General features: G+C 43.8%; 1 protein-coding gene and 2 non-coding genes across 4 annotated transcripts in view; 2 read left to right on the top strand and 1 right to left on the bottom strand.

The window, feature by feature from the left end:
- The first annotated feature begins 7,880 nt into the window (after positions 1–7,880).
- Positions 7,881–7,952, top strand: TRNAA-CGC. The gene has a single exon. It is a non-coding gene; the product is annotated as a tRNA-Ala (tRNA).
- Positions 7,953–8,152: 200 nt separating this feature from the next.
- TRNAG-GCC lies at positions 8,153–8,223 on the bottom strand. The gene has a single exon. It is a non-coding gene; the product is annotated as a tRNA-Gly (tRNA).
- Positions 8,224–17,383: 9,160 nt separating this feature from the next.
- The window catches only part of GPD2 (glycerol-3-phosphate dehydrogenase 2), a 65,124-nt gene continuing 59,040 nt past the window's right edge, over positions 17,384–23,467 (top strand). For both annotated transcript variants that reach the window (XM_030487116.1, XM_030487119.1), the window contains exon 1: positions 17,384–17,682. The gene's annotated coding sequence lies outside the window, so the exon portion shown is untranslated. The remainder of the gene's footprint in view (positions 17,683–23,467) is intronic.

Below are 23,467 nucleotides of genomic sequence, written 5' to 3'. Positions count from 1 at the left end.
AGTCAGAAATAAAAATACCCAAACTGTAGTTCAGCCTGCACACAGAATGGAGAAAAAACTTCAGGTTTTTTCAGGTTTTGGCTGAACGGGATCTGGTTCTTCAATATGAAAAAAGTAGATTAAAACTGAGGTAAAAATTAATATTACTAGTACATACAAATGCATTAGTTTTTGGATGAGAGCGTTTTAATAATAAGATGTATCATGAGAGAAATCAAAACTGGATTGTATATTCTTCAGATTGTTCAATATGAAAGGCAACAAAATTAGACCATATTGATGCGATAAGCAAGAAGAAATATATGAGTTTCCAGTTCACAACATTCCAGCACAAGATACCATTGGAAAACTAAGTCAATTTCTATATCATCAAATCCATATTAAATTATCCCAGACTTGATATTGATACGGATAATGACATGTGGATGTATTGTGAATGTGTTTCTTTGGACTCAATGGTAACTTCTATGTGAAGGGACAAGAACCAGTTTGGCCAAATTCCCAGTTCCATGGGACTTTGGCGTCAGTTTATTAAGGTTTTTGAAGAAATAAAAAGTTTAGTCTAATTTTTTAAGAAATGTCATTTTAGTCTTCCTCATTTACCTAAAACAATGGTCATATAGTGGCTTTGTCAGAATTTATTCTCTCTGTTGTATGAAGATCCTCTTCAACACACACTGTAATGGTCTTGTGTGTCTAATTAGCATCCAGCCTTACATCAAGATACTTTGACATCACAAGCTCACAAGAAACTAGACCACCATTTAGGAAAATCTAAACCAATGAGAACCTTGTTGGCAAATGTGACCAAGCAAGTAGCTCCTGAAGCATTAAAGCAGCGTTTTTGTTTCACTGTCAAACACACCATACATTGCACCAGGTTAACAACTGGATTTGGGGTTGGGAAATGTATTCAGTGGGGAAAAGAGCAGGAATTAGCCTGATGTGCTGGTATATTGAAAAATGCAAACTCAACAGAACTCCGGGCCCTGCCTTACAAGATGGTTACTGGCATGGTTCATGCCATGGAGCAAAATACAGCCAGCAGAGAAGAGCCAATTCTTGGGAGAGCAGGCAGGGGTGAGTAGAACAGTGGGCAGGGAAAGGGCAGGAGGAACCATCGTGGGGGTGTGAGAGAGAACAGGGGGGTTAAATCTTGTCACAATATTGGGAAGGTAGAATGGGCAGGTCCATCCCCTCTCCCTGCCAATAAACCCATCCATACTGGGACTTAGTTGATGATGGAATTGAAATAAAACTCAGGAAATACCTTCAGCTTGAGTCCTCAGTTAAATGCTGTTATTAATAATGCATTTCATTCTGAGTGGCATCCAAATCACATAAGTCTGGGAAGGTTAAACAAGGGGAACAATTTGCCATAAGATTAATGAGCAAAATGTAATTAACTGTTCTCAAAGAACAGGCAAACCATTTCCGTCAATGCTTTGATGGCATTCCCAAACACGGCTCTAACCCGTGTGGCTGTGCCATTGCTGGCGAGGAGCTGAAGCACGGTGCTCAGTCCCCATTGCCCACCCCTGCCAGGGCTTTCAGTGCCTGGTGTTTGCAGTCACCAAGCCAATGCTGCTGACCCTCTGAGGAAGCACAGAAGTGGAAACTGGGTCTCCCATGTCATGGGTGCTGAAAGTGCCGTATGAAGAGGAGGTGGCTGGGGCTCCGTGCACAGCAGCACTGCCAAGGCAGCAGAAAGCCTGACCAGAGGCTCTCCCCACATGCCAAAACCTGGGGTTAAAATGCCCAGCACTGCAAAGTCTCAAACCTTTATTGCAGACATGTACTATGTGCCTAAGTCCTTCCTAAATCCCTTAATTTAACTAGTGCCTGAGTTTCAGGGGTGCAGGATGAGATACTATGAGGTCAGGATCTTGCTTTTTTCAAACACTATGGGCTGTTGCTACATTATCTAAGTCAAATCTAAAGTAAAAAATACTCCTTAGTCACAGAATTCAAAGTTTGTTTTTTGGGGGGTTTGGTGGTTTTTTTGTTGGGTTTTTTTTTCTCTCCTGTTTCATTGTGGGTTTTTTTCTGGTTCTGAGTAACCTCTTCTTTCTTAGTCTTAGCATCATAACAGGATAGAAAGTTTAACTTCAAGCTCCACTGAAGAGGTTACCATGACATGTACTGGTTTGTCTTCCATGAGATGAACTTGAGACTCACGCAGTATATCCCTTACAGGAATATGTTCTCTTGAGTAACAGCAATAAACTCCTGTCCTGGGGGTTTCTTGGTTATTTGTGTTCCTGATGGCCATTGCCACCAAGACTTTCACTTTGCTCAGTTTTTTAATTAACAACAAATTATTGTTGTCCTTTGGCATGTGATGCTTTTTCACAGTTATTTTTAGGTTCGTTTGCTGTAATATGGCTGCCTGGCAGCAGAACCACAACAGGATGCTATAGTTGTGTTCTAGATGCTCTTCTAAGAAAGTATCTGTGTTAATCTGCTTGCAATGGTGCAAAGGAATAAAGCAGTTGTTCTGGTATTTTTATAAAATGTAAATATATACAATAACTACTGAATTAGTATTATTGTTGTTATTATTACTACTATTATTACTATTCAGTAATTATAGTATTACTGAAAAGAGATAAAATGTAAAGCTTCCAGTTTCCTATCAGCTCAAAAGTAGCCTTGTAACAAAAATGAAGTCCAATTGTATTTTTTGCAAGAGCTATTAGTAGTAGCCCTCATTTTGGTTTTCTTTTTCTATGAGCCTGGGTAAAGAAGTCCACTTTCCCACATGGATCAGAAAAGTGGAAATATATGGTATTATATGAGAATGTTCATGGTTTCTGAGGGGAGAGCATGCAAAGTATAGCAGGGCCGTGGTTTGCAGAGGGGTTGTCCTGGTTTCGGCTGAGATAGAGTTAATTTTCTTCCTAGTAGCTGGTGCAGTGCTGTGCTTTGGCTTTAGTCTGAGAAGAATTATGATAACACACCCATGTTTTAGTTGTTGCTCAGTAGAGCTTATCCAGATCATAAGATGGGTATTGGTCAGCTTGTGATGAGCAATTGTGTTGTGCATCACTGTTGGGTTTCTTTTGTTCTATCTCTCTCTCTCTCTTTTGGTATTTCCCATTTTATTATTACTATTAGTAGTAGTAGTTTAGTAGAACAATTGGAGGGCTGCCTGTTTGGGGTGACCTGATCCCAACTTGGGGTTCTCTTCAGACTGAGCTGAGCAACAGGGGGGCATGGGCCACCCCTCTTCTGCCTCCCACTCACCTTGGCACCATTTAGCACAATGAATTACTTGCAGTTAGCAGCATGCTTGGCATGTGGTTTGGGTGGAAAGCAAACTGTGGCCACGTAATTGCTAATGGCACAAAACTAAGACCAGTGCAAGGGAAGGTGTCTGAATTGTCAAGGACAAATGCCAGTTGTGTAGTTCGTCAGGCACGCTAGAGGCAGCTTGCCTCTGGCTAGCAAGAGAAGAGACCTGCAGTATCTCAAAATTATTTATTTCCAAAAGACTTACATCTTCCTTTTGTCTGAAAGAGCATTTATGTTTTGGATTCCAGATGTAACATGAAGAACATGAAGAATAGAGAAGCAAGAGATTCCCCTGGAGAAAATAGAGCACTGGAAGCTGAAACACTCTGTTGAGATTTGAAGTAAGAATTATGCTTGGTTTAAGACAATGAGTATGAGCCTTGCCTTCCTGTTGTGCAATTTCAAGCTATCAGAAAAAATCTTACTTAATATTTGTAATGGCATTATGGTTCAGACTGGGTTAATGAGCATGTCGTATGATACTTATCGCTAGAAGGGGATGTGTTTCAATTGGGATATATATATATTTCCAAAGCTTTTCCAGGAACAACAAAGAACATTTGTTCCATGAGAGATCTCAAGATATCTTTTCCTTAAAAGTATTAGCAAGCAAACTGAAAAATAATAATAAAAATTCTTATCTATTATATTTCTGCATGCTGGGGACAGAGAGAACTGCAAATGTGGAAAAAGGCTGAGAGAATAAGTCAGGAAATAATAATAGTAGTTGTAATAATAACAGTAATAGTAATAATAATAATAATGTATGTTTGAAGAGTTGGCGTACAATATTTTGCAGAGAATTTTAATCAGGCATTCCCTAAACAAATATAAAGTGGTCTGTGGAATGACCTGTCCTAACGAGACTGCCATGTTCATTTCCAGATCAGCCTCTACCATGGCTTCACAGGTCGATTTGTAAATTAAAGGCCTGTAGAAAGGCAGGAGCATTCCGCTCTCTCAACGGCTTTAAAGCCTATGCAAACCTGTACAATTGTGCTAGATTCCATCCTTCTGAGCTTTAAAAAAATCCCTCCTATTTCCCTCAAATCCCCAAATGTTAATTTTCATCTCTGATTAATCTGAAGACCAGCCAAGGCTCCTTTTATTAAGTCATGCAGACTCCTACCTGCTTCCTGCGGGCTAAATTCGGCTGAGAAAACCATTGTAATATTGCGTAATTAATTTGCCAGTCAAATAATCTCTTCAGGGCTATAATTTACTTATCTGTCTGCAACCTTAATGAATCTCCCAGTTCAGTACTTTAATACTGTTTTCTGCCTTTTTATCTCCTTTTTTAACTCTAATTTTTGTAATTCTTTAATGTGGGCTGATTTGTAACCTATAGTTTGGGGATGTTCTTATGATGTTCTCACTGGGAACCACAAAAACCAGCTAAACACTTACACCATGATAACTGGGAACTAATGGAAGACTTTCTTGCTTCTCCATTTCACCACAGCAAAAAAGGGAGTTAATTCAATAAAAATCAAAGATGGAAAAGCACAGGAGAAAAAACAATTTGTATGTGCAGGATTGTACTTGGAGGATGTATGTTACATTGTTCAAGCTCAGTGTAACATACATGCAGAACTTGCCAAAGTTCTGAGCACTGTACTCCCTGCTTACTCTGAGCACTGTATTCCCTCATTAGTGGCAGTAGGTAAAAACTAGTCAGTAAATGTAATGTTGGCAATTTTTTTAGTTGTTTAAGTTTGCAAATCACAACTATGTCCCTGGGTTTTTTTTTTTCCCTAATGCATTTATTAATTAAAATGTTTGTTTGCTAAGTGGCATAAGTAAGTAGCTAGTGTGCTGCTCATAATTTTTGAAATATGCCACTTTACAGTTTTCCTAATCTCCAGCAGGAATGTGTTTTTGGTGGGGAATAGGAGCACTAAATGAAGTAGAAATGATGTAAGAGACTTGTGAATATTCTGCACTGACTCATTTGGATACTTCAAGTAAATGGACGATATAATCATGTGATAGAAGAAAAACAACTTTAGTTGTTTATTTCTAAATGGCTGTTGCCATTGCCACGGGCCTGGTCCAGCCTTGTAGCAGCTGTGATAGAGGGCTGCAGAGTCAGGGGAAGGAAAACTGTCCCAGGGGAGCGGAGACCTCGTTCAGGCAGAGGGATTTGGGATGGCGCAGGGCAGTGAATGCCTGCGGCTGGGCTGCATCCGGGAAATGAATACTCCGTATATGTTTGGTTTATACTGATATGCTTTGCTGCTGTATTTTATTGAATTAGAGTGCCTATTTTAAGAAGGAATTTTGAGTGCAAACATTTAATCCTGGGAAGAAGTGCAGTGATAGAAACCTGTGTCAGAAAGAAGTGTAGAAATGCCTATCTGTCTGCTCAGAATGTCATTGTGATCAGTATGCCGTGCGTACATGAGGTCACTTTGAAATGGAACTCTTTTCAGGCTGGACTTCAGAAATCCATTAGCTTGGAGAAAAACTCCTGTGGAAAATACAGAGTGAGTTTAAGCATTTATCTAACGAGAATTGATGAAAAACACAAAAACTTGAGCAGATTCAATGAAAACACCCTGGGGACAAGGCAGGCATCCCTGAAAGGCGTGAGGTTTGAGGTACCAGGAATGAGTTAATCCCACCAAGGAATGCGGAGGAGCTGCCAGATAACAGTGACATTGTTTTTCCCTGATGTCAGCACAGAAACCCAAACACAAAGAAGTGAATGTAGTCCTCTGAGGGAGCTCTGGAGGAAGCTGAATGTCCAGCTTGTGCCCTGCATCCCGTAGCATTGAAAACTGCTGGGCACAAGAGAAGAGTGTTTCCTGGAACCACCGGCTGCCTCTAGGCATCTGGGAAAGACCTCAGCTGTGGGCAACAGTTGAAGGATCATGAGATGTGCATGTGGTGGCACTGGGAGCTGTACTGCCACTGTCCAGAACCAACAGGGGTCCATTTCTTTGTCCTCAAGTTCAAAGAATGTGCACTTCTGGTAGGCTTGGCCTTATCATCGAGTAGATTTGTAGCCATCTGTGGGTAATTTTTTACTTTACAGCTCACTGTGAGCCATCTTATTTTCTCCTGTAGCATCCACCTGTTGAGTCTTGCTTGAATAATTCAATTTATTCTGTATTAGGTAGGTGATGGTCCAGGGGATATTTAGATCTAGCTGCAATAGAAGCGTTGTTTCACTTTAATATAGGCAGCACATAAGCTCTTGCATTGGTTCCACAGGGATAGTAATTAAATACTTGCTGATATGCTTTGGATCCATAGCCGCTCTTATCAGCAGCTTGAATGTGCTCTGCCTTGACCCACCTCCCACACGGGAAGTTTCACAATTGGACTGACTGTCCATCACAGCTGAGAAAGCCATAAAGGCATAGTAATATCTGTATTATTCATTTTCTACTATTCTGAGGTCTACAGAAAGGTAAACAAAAAGAGGAAAAAAAAAGAAGAGAAGGTTTTAAATTGCTTTGTGTTTTTATTGCTGTGGTTGGTATTAACCTGCCCTGCACCCTTGGCTCAGCCTCATTAGGAGCCGCTGCTATTCTGTGCTTTGTCTTAACAGACAAATCAAACAGTTTGTGTGTTGTGTTAATTATGAAAATCAAATTCAGTAACTCCTCAAAAGCTGCTGCTTAAAATCTGTTTAGAAGAAAGTCAAGCTGTTAAATGCTGCTTTCTGACAGGATAGGAATCCATGAGTCACTGAGGTTATGAATGTCTAAATAAGGTACACCAGAGGAACCGTGCTCAGTGGTGAAGGGTCCTCCTTGCCTTGGGCCCCCTGAAACAGGTACAGCTGCTTGTGGTGGCTTCTTGTAAGAGTGGACATCAAACACACTATAGTATTATGTGGTAAGGGATAAAGGCATCCTGAGGGGAGAGCAGCACATCTCATGGATATGGTGCTTAGATTCTGAAAATAAACCTGGACAGAGAGCAGGACCAGGTAGTTCCCAGTAAAGCTAGTGGAAGTTGCTGATGTTACTGGGAATATGCAACCAAAAGAACCTGTCTGTGCTGTTTTTCCTTGAGTATCAGGCCTCTACGCCTGCCAAGTCCATGCTTAGATGGGAAGAATATCCTAGAAGAGGTGCATTTTGTGTCACAGTAAGTAATCTCCTGGGCAGTTTAGAAGAATAGATTTGTTAGAAAAATCCGAGATTAAGGAAAATGCACAGAAGAAGCAGGCGGGTTCGGCAGGTTTTCAGGGTCTTCCCTCCTCGCTGCGCGCTCCGGACCCATTTGAAGCCTCTGGGGGTCCCGAAGGGAGTCTGGGGTACAGGCGCTGGTCAGGCACCGAGAGGCAGAGGTAGAGAAGGAGCGCAGATGCTAAAACGCGGACTGCGGGGAGGGGACGGGTTTTTCCGGCAGGTACTCCCCCTCCAGCGTGGACGGGGCTTGTGCAGCCCCGGTGCCCGCTCCGCGCGGCTGGTCGCTCTATTCCACGGCCACACGCGGCGCCGGGGGAGCGCTGAAACGTGGGAAGGAGTTATGTAGAGAGGGGGAACAGGGGCGGAAGGGCGGTGGGGGGGCGACAGGGGCAGCGGGGCTGCCTACCTCTGATAGCGCCCGACAAAAACCACTCCACAGCCGGGGATGTAGCTCAGTGGTAGAGCGCGCGCTTCGCATGTGTGAGGTCCCGGGTTCAATCCCCGGCATCTCCACGGGCTTGCTTTTCTTTTTTTTTTTTTTTTTAAATTTATTTACCCCTTGTCCCCGAAGGGAGAAGAAAACGGCGGCGCGTCTTCCCGCTCGGGAATCCCGCGGGGAAGACGAAAGGAAAGCGCTCTGGGTTCCCGCCGCAGCGGGTTTTCTGCCAGACACACACCGGGAAAAAAAAGAAAAAAAGAAACCAAAAGCAACCTGCATTGGCCGGGAATCGAACCCGGGCCTCCCGCGTGGCAGGCGAGAATTCTACCACTGAACCACCAATGCGCGCTCTGGAAAGAGTTTTGGCTGACCCCTGCATACCTCATCCGATCGTCCAGAAAGTTAGAAAGTGAGCAATGTCTTTCTACTTTATTCCCTTCAAGTATTGAAAAACCCTTGGAAATTGCATAATACACCCATCATAGAATCACAGAATCCCAGGTTGGAGGGGACCTCAAGGAACATCTGGTCCAACCTTTCTAGGCAAAGCATGACCTAAACTACATGGCCCAGCAGTCTGTCTGAATCTTGAAAGCGTCCAATGCTGGAGATTATTCCAATGGTTGGTTGTTCTCATGGTGGAAAATTTTCCTCTTGTGTCCAGTTGGAATCTCCCCAGGAGTAACCTGCGCCCATTACCCCCCCCTCTTTTCCAAGTGACTCCTTGTAAAAAAGGAGTCTCCATTTTCTTGGTAGCCACCCTTTAAATACTGGAACACGGTGATAAGGTCTCCCCTAGGCTTTCTTTTCTCAAAGCTGAAAAAGACAAGCTCTCTCAGCCTTTCCACACATCTGCCCTATCCTTGCATTATCTCTGTGGCACTTCCCATCATCCTTTACATTTAAAAGCTTTCAGACCAAGTTACCCAAGGTGTATTTTTATTCCTTTTCCATACCAGAAGGACTGTGCCAGAGAAGGTCACCAGTCAAGGGTTTAGAGGCTCATGTGATCTATTGATACAGGAATCCTCACTGTTCAATGCCCAAACTTTGGTCTCTTTGCTGTGTCAATTGATGTAGCGCTGTGGATCCTGACATTCCAGTACAGCGTAAATTTGTGCGGTGATAAGATATCCACAGAACACCACCACTTGCACTGCAATAGTGATGCCATGTTCTAATATAAATTGTGCACAGTCTTGACATTTAGTTTCTCTTGGTGACGCTCCCATGAATGGCCAGACCAAGGAGTTGAAGGAAAAGCAACATTAAGCATTTTGCATTCAGACAACATTAAGATGTGTGTACAAGAACAGCTATGCTTAAGAATACACTCCAGGCAGGATGCACACCTACCACCAACCATTGCAACAGAGGTGTTTTTCAGCAAACAGTAATCTGGCACTACAGATAATGTTCCAGGTTTCTGTGTGAACATACATTAACACCAAAAGCTTCCCTACGGAGTCTCCTGCCTGCTTACTGGTCCTGCAGCAGTCACCTAACTCTTCCCAACCACACCTTCATTTCGTGGAGACGGTGAAATTTTCCTGCACACACAAAGCAGAAGCTGGGCAAAACTTCTGTTCTCAGTGAATGTGGAAAGAAAGTCAAGACTGTGATTTGCTCACCAGCCAGGTAGATACCAGGGACAGTGTTTCCCAGTCACCCCCAGCCCAGAGGAACAACATGGGCCCGCAACAATAACACCACAGTTCCCTTCCCTAAGCTTAATTGCAACTTCTTCCTTTCCACTGGCAGGAGGTAACACAGTAAATACTTCAAATAATAACTATTGTTTAGGCTATTGCTTACAGTTGCATCTGTCAGCCTTGAAAAACTGTTTTCCCAGACAAGTGTAGAACCAGAAATCCTAAAGCAGTTAAGCAAAAAACATTCATATTGAGACGACTAATTCACTACTTTAATATAACTGAAAGTTAGCCATGCTGAGGTAATAGTTGTTCAATCACTGACCAACTTGGTTCCCCCCACACTCCTACTTTTATTCTCTCACCCGTTCCATTTCTGGGGAGCTGAGGCACTGCAGGCAGGGGTCAGCTGGCAGGGATGGATCGGGGGTGTCTCTGCATGGCCACATGGGAACCAGCTGTGCTCTGTAAGACAGAAGAGTCCTTGGGCCAGCCCTCCTGAGCTGATCAGGGTCATTCACAAAACAGGCCGTGCTTCTGAGGAACTGCCGCTTGTTGGGGAGTCATTCTGCAGAGGGTCACCACTGTAGCAAACTCTGCACTATTAGCAAACCTCTCTTGTTCCCAGGCTAGAAACAAAACTCATTCTTGCAGTTGTAGTTCATAATTTAGAGAACAGTTTTCCATGTTCATGAGACCACGCTTTGCATCTGCGTGGAACATCTGTGGGTGTTGGATGACGTACTGCAGAGATCTGTGTAAATCAGGAGGAGTTTGGCAACTCATGTGCCTCAAGGAGCTCAGAAGTTGCTCTAGAACATGCTCCAGAAACCCTTTTTCAAGCTGCATGACACAGGCTCGCACTTGGCTTCCCTTTTAAAATGACCCTATGTAGGAGAGTGCTGAATGAAGGAGAGAATTGAGATCCGTAATATTAGACAATAGTGGTCTGGAGTCTCAGAACCGATGAAAATTTCATAGGATCAGTTCAGCTGATTAAGAATCTGCATCTTGTTCCAGTGAGACAGTCCTTCAGACATCATTGTCTTAATCATCACAATGGTTGGGAGAACGCTCCCTGAAAAACCTCAGTGCAAAAGGGGATGTTCTGAGCAAGGCTAGCAGAGCAGTGCAGAACCATCCAGTGAAATTACTGTCCAAAATTTAAGTACAAATACTTCATAAAAACAAATGTGTCTCTAGCTGTCATCTATCAAATATCTGTAATTGTAGGAGTTCAGTAGATGGCTCAAATGGCATCAAGAATCCAACTTCATGTAAGGTTATAGCACCTAGGGAACTACTTTTAGTGAGATGGCTTATAATGTACTTTTGTACATTTCTACCCAGATTCTGATGAATGGGTGGGAGGGACTACCTTGTGAGGGACTTGGGACATCATCCCCTTTGATCTTGTTCAAGTCTTTCAGGCAGCTAAGGAGGTGCCACAGACCTTCACCAGAAACAAAGAAGGCAAAACTTGTTACAAGAAGAAGGAAAAGGATTTTCTTTGGCCTTTTTATCCCCCAGAAGGGGACAAATACATCTTTTCCATTCTGGGTCTCCTTTAAAGGGACTCTTATTTTGATGCTTCTGCCTAAGGCTTGACACAGTGTCTTCCCATGGGCTTTGCTGCTGCAGAGCCGAGCCGTGGAACTCCAGGTCTGCTGTTGACCCTGCTGTGTATGTCTGAGGAAGATGCTGTAGCACAGGGGCACCCGTAGCCTCAAACGTCCCAAGTTCGGCTGGTGTGGCTGCAGTAGGAACAAGGTAGGGATTGATAGATAGGCACTGGTGAAACAGCTCAAATCAACTTAATATTGCAGGTGTGGATTACCTGGGGCGGGGTGAGTGGATATCACTCATTCCCTCCTCCCTAGTGCACATGGACACGTGTTTCTGTGTCACACGATACGATTGCGGCTGTGCAGCCACCCACTTTAAAACTGGTGTTGCATCAATCCTTATACTGATAGACAAAAACGAGAAAGTGTGATGCCACAAATGTAGCTGTACTGTTTGCTCTGATGGACCTCTTCATGTGCTATATGAAATGGAGATCTTGTTAGAATTAATGCCTAAGGAGTAATTCAGACCAGCCTGAAATATAACATACTTCTTTGTAAGAACCAACTGCCCAGTCACCAGTTTCTCATGCTTAACTAACACATACATAGTACTTCACATTACTGGAGAAGCCTAGCCAAGACTTCTTACTGGCCCTCGAAATAAAGAAGGATAACTGCAGGCCTTTCAAAATGGCTTCTAAGTCCTCTTCAGTAAAGGCTCCCAAAGCATGCTCTTGTCTCTGCTTCCAGAGTCCAGAAAAACTGTACCATCCCTGGCGACTTCTCCACTGAGTGGGGTATACGCACATCAACTTGATTTTAACAGGTCACGGAATAAGCCAGGCATTTAAAAATATCCACCTACCCAAAAGGACAAATGAATACATATTGTAGAGCCTTCAGCAAAGATTGTTGAAACAAAACAAACAAAACAACCGTGGTAATCTTTTAGGTAAGACTTATAATGTAGAACAACTTGTCAGTGCAGGTTAAAGTTTTAAGGCCTAGCAATTTTGACAGCGTCCCTTTGAGCACAGTGAGAGCACAGGGACGAGTAGGACAGCAAAAGGTCACTTGGTCACACATATCTGCTGCCTCTTTTAAGTTTATCTCAAGACCCACTAGGCACGTCCCAATTAATTATTTAAATCTGCAGGGAAAAACACCTCTGCAGATGAACAGGTACAATCTTAAATTCTGGGAAAGCTGCAGGATGGCTGGCATGGCCAAAAATAGTGCTGAGAGGAAGCCAGGGCACAATATCCGACCCACAGGCTCGTGGATCATGACACCAAGGGAAGTCATTTACATCCAGTAACGCTGATTTGTTTCAGGTATCAGCCAAGTGGGAACTTACAGATTTTCCTATACCCCTTTGTTTTCAACCGAACAGTTCTGGATTACAAAAGGTCACTGAACCCAAACTGACAATGATATATGTGGTTATTTAAAATAACTTTTCCCAACCCAACTATTGATTATGTTGCTAACCATCTGCATAAATTCCTTATAAACCTGTGGACAACCTGAAAATGTTTGTCCCAGATACTGTTCAAATGGTGACAAACAACAGTCATCAGGCAAGCAATGCTAGTGAAACAAGCATTGGAACAAGAGCTCCAAATCCCGTCTATTCATTATGTACTGGAATATAGGCGAGGGATTTCAAAGTGATTGTATATATCTTTGAACAAGTTTTCTAAGCTTTTCCCTAAACAGTTCAATGGAGAACATACCTGAATAAAAAGTGTATTTTCACTGGGCCTGATTCACTGTCTGAGAGAAAAAAATAATACAGCACAAATTCCAAAAAGCCTTTTGTGTTCTATTTTCTGAATATAATCTCTCACTCTGGCATACATAAAGACAAAATAAATCATGTTTTTCATATTTCCAGCAACAACAAAGGTCTTTAAACAACATAAAATAAAAACTTTCGAATAGTCCAAGCAGTCTTGCTTTCTAAAAGATACTGTCTTTCTTTTCTCTCTCTCTCCCAGTGAAATTCGTGTTCTCTGTTAGACCTACCTCAGCTGTTTTCCCCAGAAAAATATGGATACTGCACATCGCTCCTTTCCACTGCCTGGCTCTCCAGTAGTTAAGTTGCTTGTGCTACCACTGCAGGGAGAGGCCAATTAATTATTGCATTTGTTCTACAACAATGAATGTGACCTGTCACCTTATTCTTTTAAGACTGCAATTTTTTGCATTTGTTTCTGTGACTCAGCCCTGATGTGTTATCTTTATATAACAGCAAACAATAAGATGTAATTATGATGGTAACACATTAGTTTTCATAGAAAAATGATCCACTTTCTCTTTTCAGATACACATATGCACACAAACACCAGGAACATTTTCATCTGTTGCAGGGTAGGGGGAAAATGACTCAACACCAGCAACAGAGCCTGGCTCAGCCAGCAAACTGAGTATCTCGTATGATGTACTACAGTAGTATTTCCGAATGATACCAGACACCAGCAGCCAGAGATGGGAACACTTCTAAATGTTTAATCATGGCCATGACTAAGTACTTTTATTTTCTAATGGGAGGACCTACTGCAGGTCCTGCTCGAAAAAATCTCGGTAGAGAAATTCTGCTTCTGTTTCTGTCACTTCATTTCAAGGCTTCTGCCATTATTACCCCTTGCTCCTTACAAAGACTTTTTCCTGAAGACAGATTAGGAGAAAACATATTTGTGAACATAAGAACAGATTTTCTTCTTATGATACATAACTTTGGCATGGAGTCAGGCAACGGTGATAACCTTTTTCTCCATCCTCCCTTGCTAATGAAGAGAAACTGCCTCTGGGGTTAAGGACAAAAGGTGAACTCTCCCTGAACACAATTTACACCTGCTGAGCACATGATTTCGGGCATCTAAAATTCTTGTCTTGGCAGGTATCCCAGGGACCAAGCCACATGCATGGAGACTTAGAAGGTAATATTTTCATCTAGACATTAAATAAAAAAACAGACTCAAGAGGGATGAATTCTGTGATACTTTAAGGCATCTAATTTTTTTGCTTAACCTTTGCTTAATCTTTCACTATTCAAACTTATGAAGACGAACTTTTACTAATCAGTAACTAAGTTAAAAACCCAGCTGAAAAGTTAACTAAGATAAAAAGACAACGGTAGTTAAAGAAGCCTAATAAAGGGAGGAAAGAACAGCCCATCCCTTGCTTGGGGGTAGCTGAACATGTGAACATGTGGAGAACCACTCCCGGAAAGGGAGATTGCTAGAAAAATGTGATCCTTATAAAAGTTTTCACTCATTCTTGGATTTCCCTTTTACAAGAAGAGCAGTATGGCACTCTCATTTTCTACTATGCTTTAAGATTATTCTGGTTTGGAAGAGTTCGCGAAACACAGAAGTACTGGAGTGCAGAATATGTTTACTTGGAAACTGGATGTACACACATTTTACACCCATACACTGCCTTGTTTTGAATCAATCAGAAATTATCATAAATTGATACTGACAATGCAGCCACATCTGGGTAGACAACAACCCTGAGGGTGGGAGGGTAACAAATTTATGATGATGTTTTGAATATTTGTTAGACACAGATGAAACAACAACATTTAGACAACATTTAGTGTCATGTTAGTACACATACATATGGGGTAGGCATTCACATCTAGAACTTGTGTGTGTTGGATCATGATGAAATTATTCAACACAAATTGCATTTAAATCCATCTTTTTCCTAGTCCAATTACTCTTCTTCCTCTCTCACACTCTCAAAAAAACCCAAACAAACCCAAAACAAAAAACCCAACCAAAAAAACCCAACCAAACCATACCCCCAAAAAACAATGAATCCACTTTTGGGCCTTTTCCTTTCATTGTCCGTTCTTTCTGTCCAGCTGAGGTATCCCTGTAGATTATAAACCTGAGTATCTGTGGAGTATACTAATTCCAGCTGCCACTCAAGACCTTATTTCCTTATAAGAGCACTCCCATGTGCCTGGGATAAAAACTGCTTCCAGCACTGGTGGCCTGAATATCACTTACTTTGCTAAACTTCTGAAATCCAACCCTTGCAGTTGTTCACTGACTTTAAATGCTACCTAGAGAGTTGATAGCCATACCTTGCTATTGCAGGGTCCAATATAGCTCATCTGGTTATATCTGACCCAGGAGGGAGGGATTAGGTTCCTATGGCCTCCTCAGATGGGACCTGTTGCTGACATTTTGCTGGCTGACAGGAATGGGAGCATGCCAGAAGGACACTGTGGGAGGGAGGTGTGCCCCATCCTTCATGGCGGCAGCAGGCTGTTTTACTGTGCCTGATAGAAAACATGTCTCAGGCTGACTATAAAGCATGTTGACTAAATAGTAAGCACGGAAGAACAGCAATAAAAGCAGTTTCTGGGAGACAGCCAAGAAGCACAGTTAGATACACTGCTGAAACCTGTGTGCCTGGAAAGCAGGGAACCACAGGGAGTACAGCGCAAGGGGTGTGCAGGTGCCCTGCATGTGTGACACCAACTGCAATGGGCAACCGATACAGCAGTATGCGGGCAGAGACAGACTTGTGATGGGCTTACAGGCATGAACAGTCACAAGATCAGCTCGTGTTTTTGCCCAGCATGGAAAAGGAGATCCCAAACTCTTGTGGAACTACAACTGCAGTGTACTAAAAATGTAAAGTTGAATGGAAAAGTACAGCTAAAAGTTCAGCAATGGGTTTTGGAGGAGGAGGAAAATCCTGGCTTATCACTAATGTGCATCTGGCTTTCTCACTGCAAAAGAAGCAACAGGCAGGAATCTCCAGATGATCTCCCAAAAAAACCTGACTATATTTGTCAGCTGTATCCCTAGGAGCCTGGAGCGTGGGAACAAGGATGAGAAACAGAGAAGACCGTTAGAGACCATAACCCTTAGCATCAGCTCTTCTAAGTCTTGTCACTTGGTGCCACAGAACAGAAAGAAGAATGAGGGGACACAAAATCACAGAACCACAGAATGGTCTGGGTTGGAAGAGACCTTAAAGATCACCCAGTTCCAACCCCCCTGCCACAGGCAGGGAGACCTACCACTACAGCAGGTTGCTCAAAGCCCCGTCCAACCTGGCTTTGAACACTGCCAGGGATGGGGCAGCCACAGCTTCTTTGGGCAACCTGTGCCAGGGCCTCACAGGAAAGAATTTCCTCCTAATATCTAATCTACATCTCTACTCTGCCAGTTTAAAGCCATTCCCCCTTGTCTATCACTACCTGCCCCTGTAAAAAGCCCCTCTCCAGCTTTCTTGTTGGCCCCTTTCGGCACTGGAAGGCTGCTCTAAGGTCTCCCCGGAGAGACCCCAAACCACAGCTCTCTCAACCTGCTAAAATGTCTCAAAGTATTACCCCACCAGCAACTTACAAGCCTTACGCAACAAGTGCCTAGGGGTGTTCAAGATTGGAAATCTGCTGGTTTCGAGAGGTAAAGAATTGGGAAGCTTTCAACTCAGGAAGCCCTCAATAGAGAAAAAGAAGCCTGCATACCCCATGCTGCAAAACTAAAGCGAGATTCACCTTGTCCCGGCACTTGTGCTGCAAGTTTCCTCACTGCCACAGGGCAAGTGTCACCCTGTGGTGGGCTCCTGAGGGCCTGCTGTGCAGCCTGCCTGCAGGTGGAAAGTCTGGCTTCTGTGAGGACCTGGATTAGCTGCTAAATTGTGCTTCTGCCAAGTCCGGTAGAAATCGGGAGCTCAGAGGGGTCTCATGAGAAGTTTCAGTTGAAGTAAAAGAGCTGGCAGATACATCAGGCCACTGAAACGTCGTTTCTCAACCATCTTCATGCCATACTGGAGCCACTGGAGAGGACAACTGAAAGAGATGCAAGTTTCTATACATCCATTATGCACAGCATATTTTTTTTTTTTTTCCCCCAAACGTGCATCCTCAGAGATTTAGCATTCTTCTGGTCTAGGACCTCCTCTGTGAATTATCCAGGTTATTAGTATTATGGCTCTACTACAGATCAAGACACGTGTCGGAAAGGTCCTCTCTCTGCTGCACTGCACTTTCACCCACTATGCAAGCAGGGAAAGATCTGCAGTAGATAAATGGGCATTAATATATATTAATATGATGGATCTGTTCCCCATAAGGAAGAAAACTCTGGTGACCCGAAAGCGAACCACCGCCGGAATTCCTCAGAAACGAAGATGATCATCAGTTCACTCAAATACCATTCCCGGTTGAAAGGCAAGGGCGAACAGCCCCAGGAAACCCCGATGCCCACCGGAGCCGGGCCCGCCCAGCCGGAGCCGGAGGAGGGGCCGGGCCCCGCGCCGCTCTGCTCACCGCCGGAGCGGGAGGCGGGAACAGGGCCCGGCGGCGGGGCCTAGCGCGCGTCCTCCCTCCTGAGGCGAGCCGGCCTGCCGCAGGGCCCGGCCGCGGCCTGCCGCCCAGGCCAGGCGGCAGGCAGGGAGGGGAGGTGCTGCTGGCGTGAGGGCGGAGCGAGGCGGGGGCGGCGAGCTACCGGCGGCAAGGCGAGGCGTGCCGCGGCCGGAGGAGGCGCGCAGGGAGCCGGCTGGCTCCCCCACTGCAGCCCGGAGAGGGACGCCGGCTCACCCGGGCTCCTGCAGTAAGTGGCGGTCGGGTCTGGCGGCGGGGGTTCAACAGCGGGAGGGGAGCGGTGTCCTTGCACCTGGGCCCGGCCGCGGAGAGGAGCGGTCCCCGCCTCGGGGGTGGCTCTGCGGGAGCCCCGGCAGCGGGCGCTGCCCCGGCTGGGAGGGTGTTTCTGTGCGCGGTCCGTACCGGACACGCGTGTGGTAACCGCGGGTGAAACGCTGAAGTTCCCTTAATTATAAATCGCATCATTACCATCTCTTTGCTTCTCCAGATCTTACTTTTGCAATGCACAGTAGGACCTTACACTCCCAAGGGCTCCCAGCCCCCTCTCCCTGTTTTATTTAAGCTTTTGGGTGGAAAGAATGACCAAAAACTGGAGCGTGTGGTTGTTTCATGGAAGTGTTGCAAAGTCCTTGGCAGCTGTCTCGCTTGCCTGCGCGTTGTCACCCTGCTTAGGGGCTGAGCTCCATCAGTGTCCTCAGACATGGGGGCACAGCCCCAGTGTCTATTTGCACGTGTGTAGGTATCTACATATAACAAACAGGGAGGTTTGCAGAACTTACTAACTAAATTTGCTTTCTCAGAGCTGGTAGATTACAGTGTCTCCTATTACTAAAAAAATAAAAAGTCATTTCAGGGCAAGGAATAGTGTAGCTGTAGTTACTCTGAACTTTGGAAAATGACAACAGTTACTTCTCACATTGAACATATTCAGGGGACCATTTCTGGATGAGACCATATTGGCCTTAACAAGTAAGTCCTAAACTTTTTTGCATTCTTACCACTTCAGTAAACGTTTATAAGCCCATTACTATAGGAAGAGATATAAATGTGTGTGTGTGGAGACCGTTAGTTTAAAACAGCCAGTTACTACCTGTGGAGCTTTGCTGTTTACTGTAAACTGTCGTACAGGTGCTTTGAAAGAGAGTTCCTTTCCACTGGTTGCTGGAAAGCAAGGGTTCTCCTTTCCACTCTGCGAGTTGCATTTTCCTCTCTGCCCTTCTCCTCGCTACCCACCCGCAAGTCTCTGTACTGTGGTGAGGGGCCCTCATGTCAGGGAGCTGTACCTGCTGCGGTTGTGCAGGGCTTTCTGGAGGGGCAAAGGCACTGAACTGTCAGGAGTGGTGGCAGGAACACATCTCCACACTTGCTCAGTGCAGTGGGTTCCCAGCTACTCACTCACAGGACAGCTGTTGAGGTAAGAACTGCTTTCTGTTGAAGGCCTGGAGCACTGCAGCTGCATGAATCTGTTACTGCTACAGACTCTTGCATTTGTCTTTCAGTGGTCCTCGGGGTCGTGGCTAGACTTCTCTGTAGATCTTATTTTCATTCTCTGCATTTGCAGTGTGCTTCTGCACTTGGATCTCTTTGAGCCATGACTGCTAGTGGGAATGGGGTTTCCATCCAGAAAGTTTCCTGTGTAAGTGGTTTGCCCAGGTAATCACACAGAGTTTGGCCTCAAGAGTATGTCCATTTGTGAGGTGATCCTCTGACCATGGATAAGAAGCAAGCTTGGAGACCCAGCTTTTCTGAGCATGGTGTATGTTTAATTGACATTAATCAGGCCCTTTTCTCACTTATTGATAGGTATGGTTCCTCAGAAATGTTCAGTGATGAGCAGGGACTGACAGTAAGCTAGTAAAGACTCAGTCTGATATTTCAAGATCTTTAAGGGTTGATAGCTAAGGCAAAATCCAGTATTGGCTCTTCTAGAATAGAAATAATTAGAATATTATTAATGTCAGATGTTTTCCAATTTTATTTAGTTTAACTTTGGATGAAAGTTTTGAGTAGGCACACGTGCATGAAAAATTATACACACACCTTCTGTCTAATTTATAGTGTAACTTTGGTTGTGTATATATGGATATACACTTTGTTTTGCTTAATTATATGTATGCATATGTATGCATGCACAGGTGCACAGTAATAATGACTTTGTGACCTAGGCCCTTTTTACATAATGTAATATTTTCTCAAGAGATCCATTTTTACCTGGTAATTTGTCACTAACAGAAATTTGGAAAACTGGACAGATGTGGGAGGTTCAAAGGCCATTGAAGCAAACCACTTTTCCAAATGAAAGCTCATGCAGGTTCCTTTCTGCTCCCTCCGTTGTCTTCACACAAGTCTCTGCAAGCTTTAGCAAATATTTAAGAAACGTTCCTTTTCCACAGTCAGTTTGCAATAGTTACTTTCTACTTTCACATGGAAATATCCCAAGGGTTTCAAAAGAAAGGTTTGCATTTGCAAGTAGCTCTGTTAAGCAATGGCTTACTTTTATGGTAGTGCTTGTTTACATGCTGGAGAAGAGGACTTGGAACTATTTTACCTTTTCTAAAATATACAGGCCTATGCTGCACTCGGTTTCAACCTGAGGTCTGATAGCCTAGTTGTATAATTTAGTTAATCTACTGTATGTTGTTTGGCCTTTGCTTGTAGTGCGAGCCTGCATTTTTCCGGGGATTAGCTTTATCACTGTGGGTGTGCCCGCTGCATCTGATGGGAGCTCATGGATGTGAGCGGGACCGCAGCCCTTTGCCTCCAGAAGGGTAAGGATAGCTGTACCAATGACTCACCTGGGCGCCCACCTGTCCCCTTCCTTGGGGGCATGCTCGGGAGGGTGGGAGACAGCCAGCAAGCCTGTCAGACAGGCAGCCTGGGTGCTGGGTAGAGGGAAACTAGCACAAAATAAAAATTAGGGGCTGAAAAAAACCCCAAACTCTGAAGCAGGAAAACTGCTCACCCTTTAAAAAAGGAAGGCCTTGTGCACTTCAGCTGCTCCATGGATATTTGTGGGTCCAGGCTGTGGCTGCTTGGGGGTAAATGATGCAGAGAGCATGGACGCCATGGAGGCTGCGGTCTCAGCAACAGCCATTTGCTCTAGGGGTCCACCACAGCTGTGCCACAGCTCTTGCTAATGTAGATGTAGCCTATTTCTTCCAAAAAAGGTTACTCTAGGAAACAGTTGTTATTACGTAACGAACAAACAATTTGTAATCGAAACTCTTTTACAGTATCAGGGTATTGCTTCTAGAAGCATTCTATATCCCTACATAACTTTGAGTCAGGTTCTCAAGTAACTTTCAAAGGGCTTTCCGAATGCCCAACGTGCTTGCCCCAAGTTATCTCCGGATAGTGCTGATTGCTGATGGAGCCTGCCCGGGTTGTCGTTCCTCTGCTCTCACTGGGTACAAGGTCTTGAACTGCACCCCATTTTTTTTTTATTTTTTTATTTTTTCACTTGTCAACGTGTTTCTCAAACCAAGGGTTGATTCTGATTTCGAAATGTTACTGAGTGCATGCCCCTCCTCTGGGATTAGATTTGTGTGTGTCGTACTATCAGGTCTCAATCTTTATTCCCGTATATAAAACTAGGCTACTTCCTTGACACGCCTAAGTAACCACCTAACGTGTAGCTATTTTTTGAGGTACCTGTTTGTATGTGCAGGTCTATGTCCAATCTTGTAATACGCAAACTACTTTATTTTCTAATCCTTTCCTCTTTAGTGTTTGACTAAGGTGGGAAAGAAAACCGTGGATATAGTTCAGTATTAGGATCAAGCTGAATTGGTAGATTGTCTAATGAAATACCTACATTAAATATGAGGGGAATGAAGAATATCAGAAGAAAGGGTGAACAGCTGTAAATTAACTGGATCTGACAAGAACATTTCTTTCTGATTACAGTGATTGGTTTATAGTATTTGCAAGTTATTATTATTGTGTATGTGGTGGGGTTTATTGCTGATCTTGACCCCCACTAGTACAGAAAGCAAGAGTGAGTATTTGAACTATTTAAGTTAAATACAGTTAAATACAAGAACAAAAAAGTATGGAAATCATACTCTGTACATTTAGTCAGTAATCAGGCCAGAGGCTGGGTTTTCTGCTCGTTAGATGGCAGATCTTGAAGCCATCTTTCAACAGGACAGGAAGGAATTTAACTCATTTTAGCTTGAAATTTGATAGATATATTATGATGTTTGTATGGTGGGAAAGCTCAATATACTCATGACCTTGGTGTTTCTTTTCTGTTCCTGTGAAGTTCTTGGGTAAGGTGCTGGGGATTGCAGCCATCACTGTCTATAGGGATTGCCTCATTCTCAGAAGCACACTGCTTTCTCTGGCAAGGTTATTGCTGTCTGAAAACCCAGTAAAGATTTGCAAATCAGACTTTTCCCCTCATCGTCTGTAAGATGTTTTTTTGGTAGGAGGGTAACAAAACAGAAGAAAAAGAAGTGGTTAGGTTAAAAATATAAATAGTGGAAAGAAGCTCCTTGTAGGATAGAGCTTAAAGCAGCTGGGATATTGTCTAATGCTGGGTGGGAAAATCTTGGTACCTGAGCACAGAAAGGAAATTAAGTAGTTTGAAACAGTGGCGACCAAGAGAAGTGATGAGGATAGTATGCCTATTTTTTGCTTTATTTTTCTGCATGACAAGCGCTGCAACTACTTTTGGGCATGGTAGTCAAGCTTATTGCCAGTACTGGAGCATGGGAAGGATTTTTCTCATATAGTAAACAGCTGCTTTGCTCCCGCTGATTAGCACAGGGTGAACTGTGGTGTTTTCAGGTTTTAATTTGGTGTACAAGAACTATAATTTTGTGGTGTGGTCTATGGCTGTAAGGGACTTGTAACCCTGTGAGCTGTCTAGATATTGTAGGTTATGTTTCTGTGCTTGGTTGGTAAGGTAGTTCTTGGATAATTCCTTAATTAGAAGTGCTGTAACTTGTATTTAAGAACCTGAAGTAGCCATCGGAGGCTTTAGGAGAGGATGTCGAGGGTGGACTCTGCCATGTTTTTTACCATTGGAACTCTTCCATGGTGTGCAGCTTCATTATAGATATGGCTTAGAGGAGTTACATGTAGAAGTCATGAGTGCATGAGTTGGTAGTCCAGACTTCTGGTGGTGAGGTAGATAATGAGCTCTGGTTGCCCTTCAAAGTGTGCTGCTTTGTTCTCTTGTTTGCTGTACTTGCTGGGTTGGTTAGAAGTAGCACAGTGCAGCCCAGGAGACCAGGCCCATATCAGCTGAGGAGAGATGCTTGATGACTGTTAGGAGTGCTGCAGGGGAAGCATCTTCTCTTGGGTTGGTTTAAGCTTTATCACTTGCTTTTAAGACGCTTACTTCAGTTAGTATGGTCTGACATCCTATATAATGTGGTGTTAACCACTTCAGTCTTTTAAAAAGCAGATGAGAGACAGCTAGCTGGTAGATGATCTTGTCAAAGGAGGTGCTGATAGGATTACTTTCTGATTACATCCCCTTTTTCTTGTTGTTTGGCCACTTCCTGCAAACTGCCAGTAATGTGCTCTCAGATTAGTACAGCTTTAAATGCTTGAGTTACCCACAGTGAGAACCCTAATTGTGGCCTGTCTTACTGCTGTTGTATGTGCTATCACCGTAGCCACCTTTGAAGCAGTCTTCCAAGAAGGATCAAAAGCTGAATTAGAGGGAGCTGAGGATAGCAACTTAAGCTGTTGGGAGAAGCAGAGGTGGTGTGAGACTCTAGGCTCAGCCTGGAAGGACATCGGTCTGGGGCTCTCATCATTCAACACCTACCTGAGAAGCTTTTGGAAGGAATGAGGCAGATCAAATTAGACAATGCTGCTGCACCGATGGCAGATTATGCAAACTGTAGTGGTGATGATTGTAAGTTTTCTATTTTTAAGTCTTCCATTGAGTGACTCACTTTATTAGATGTGTTCGTTTAAAATGGAATGTGAAGCACCCAGATTCCATGGTAATGGCCTCATAAAGCACACAGATATACAACATAACAGATTGGATTTCT

The sequence above is a fragment of the Strigops habroptila genome, chromosome 5, assembly GCF_004027225.2.
Source record: "Strigops habroptila isolate Jane chromosome 5, bStrHab1.2.pri, whole genome shotgun sequence".
Classification (NCBI taxonomy): Eukaryota; Metazoa; Chordata; class Aves; order Psittaciformes; family Psittacidae; genus Strigops; species Strigops habroptila.
The sequence above is the reverse complement of the archived record's forward strand: the minus strand, read 5'-3'. Positions and strand labels throughout refer to the sequence as shown.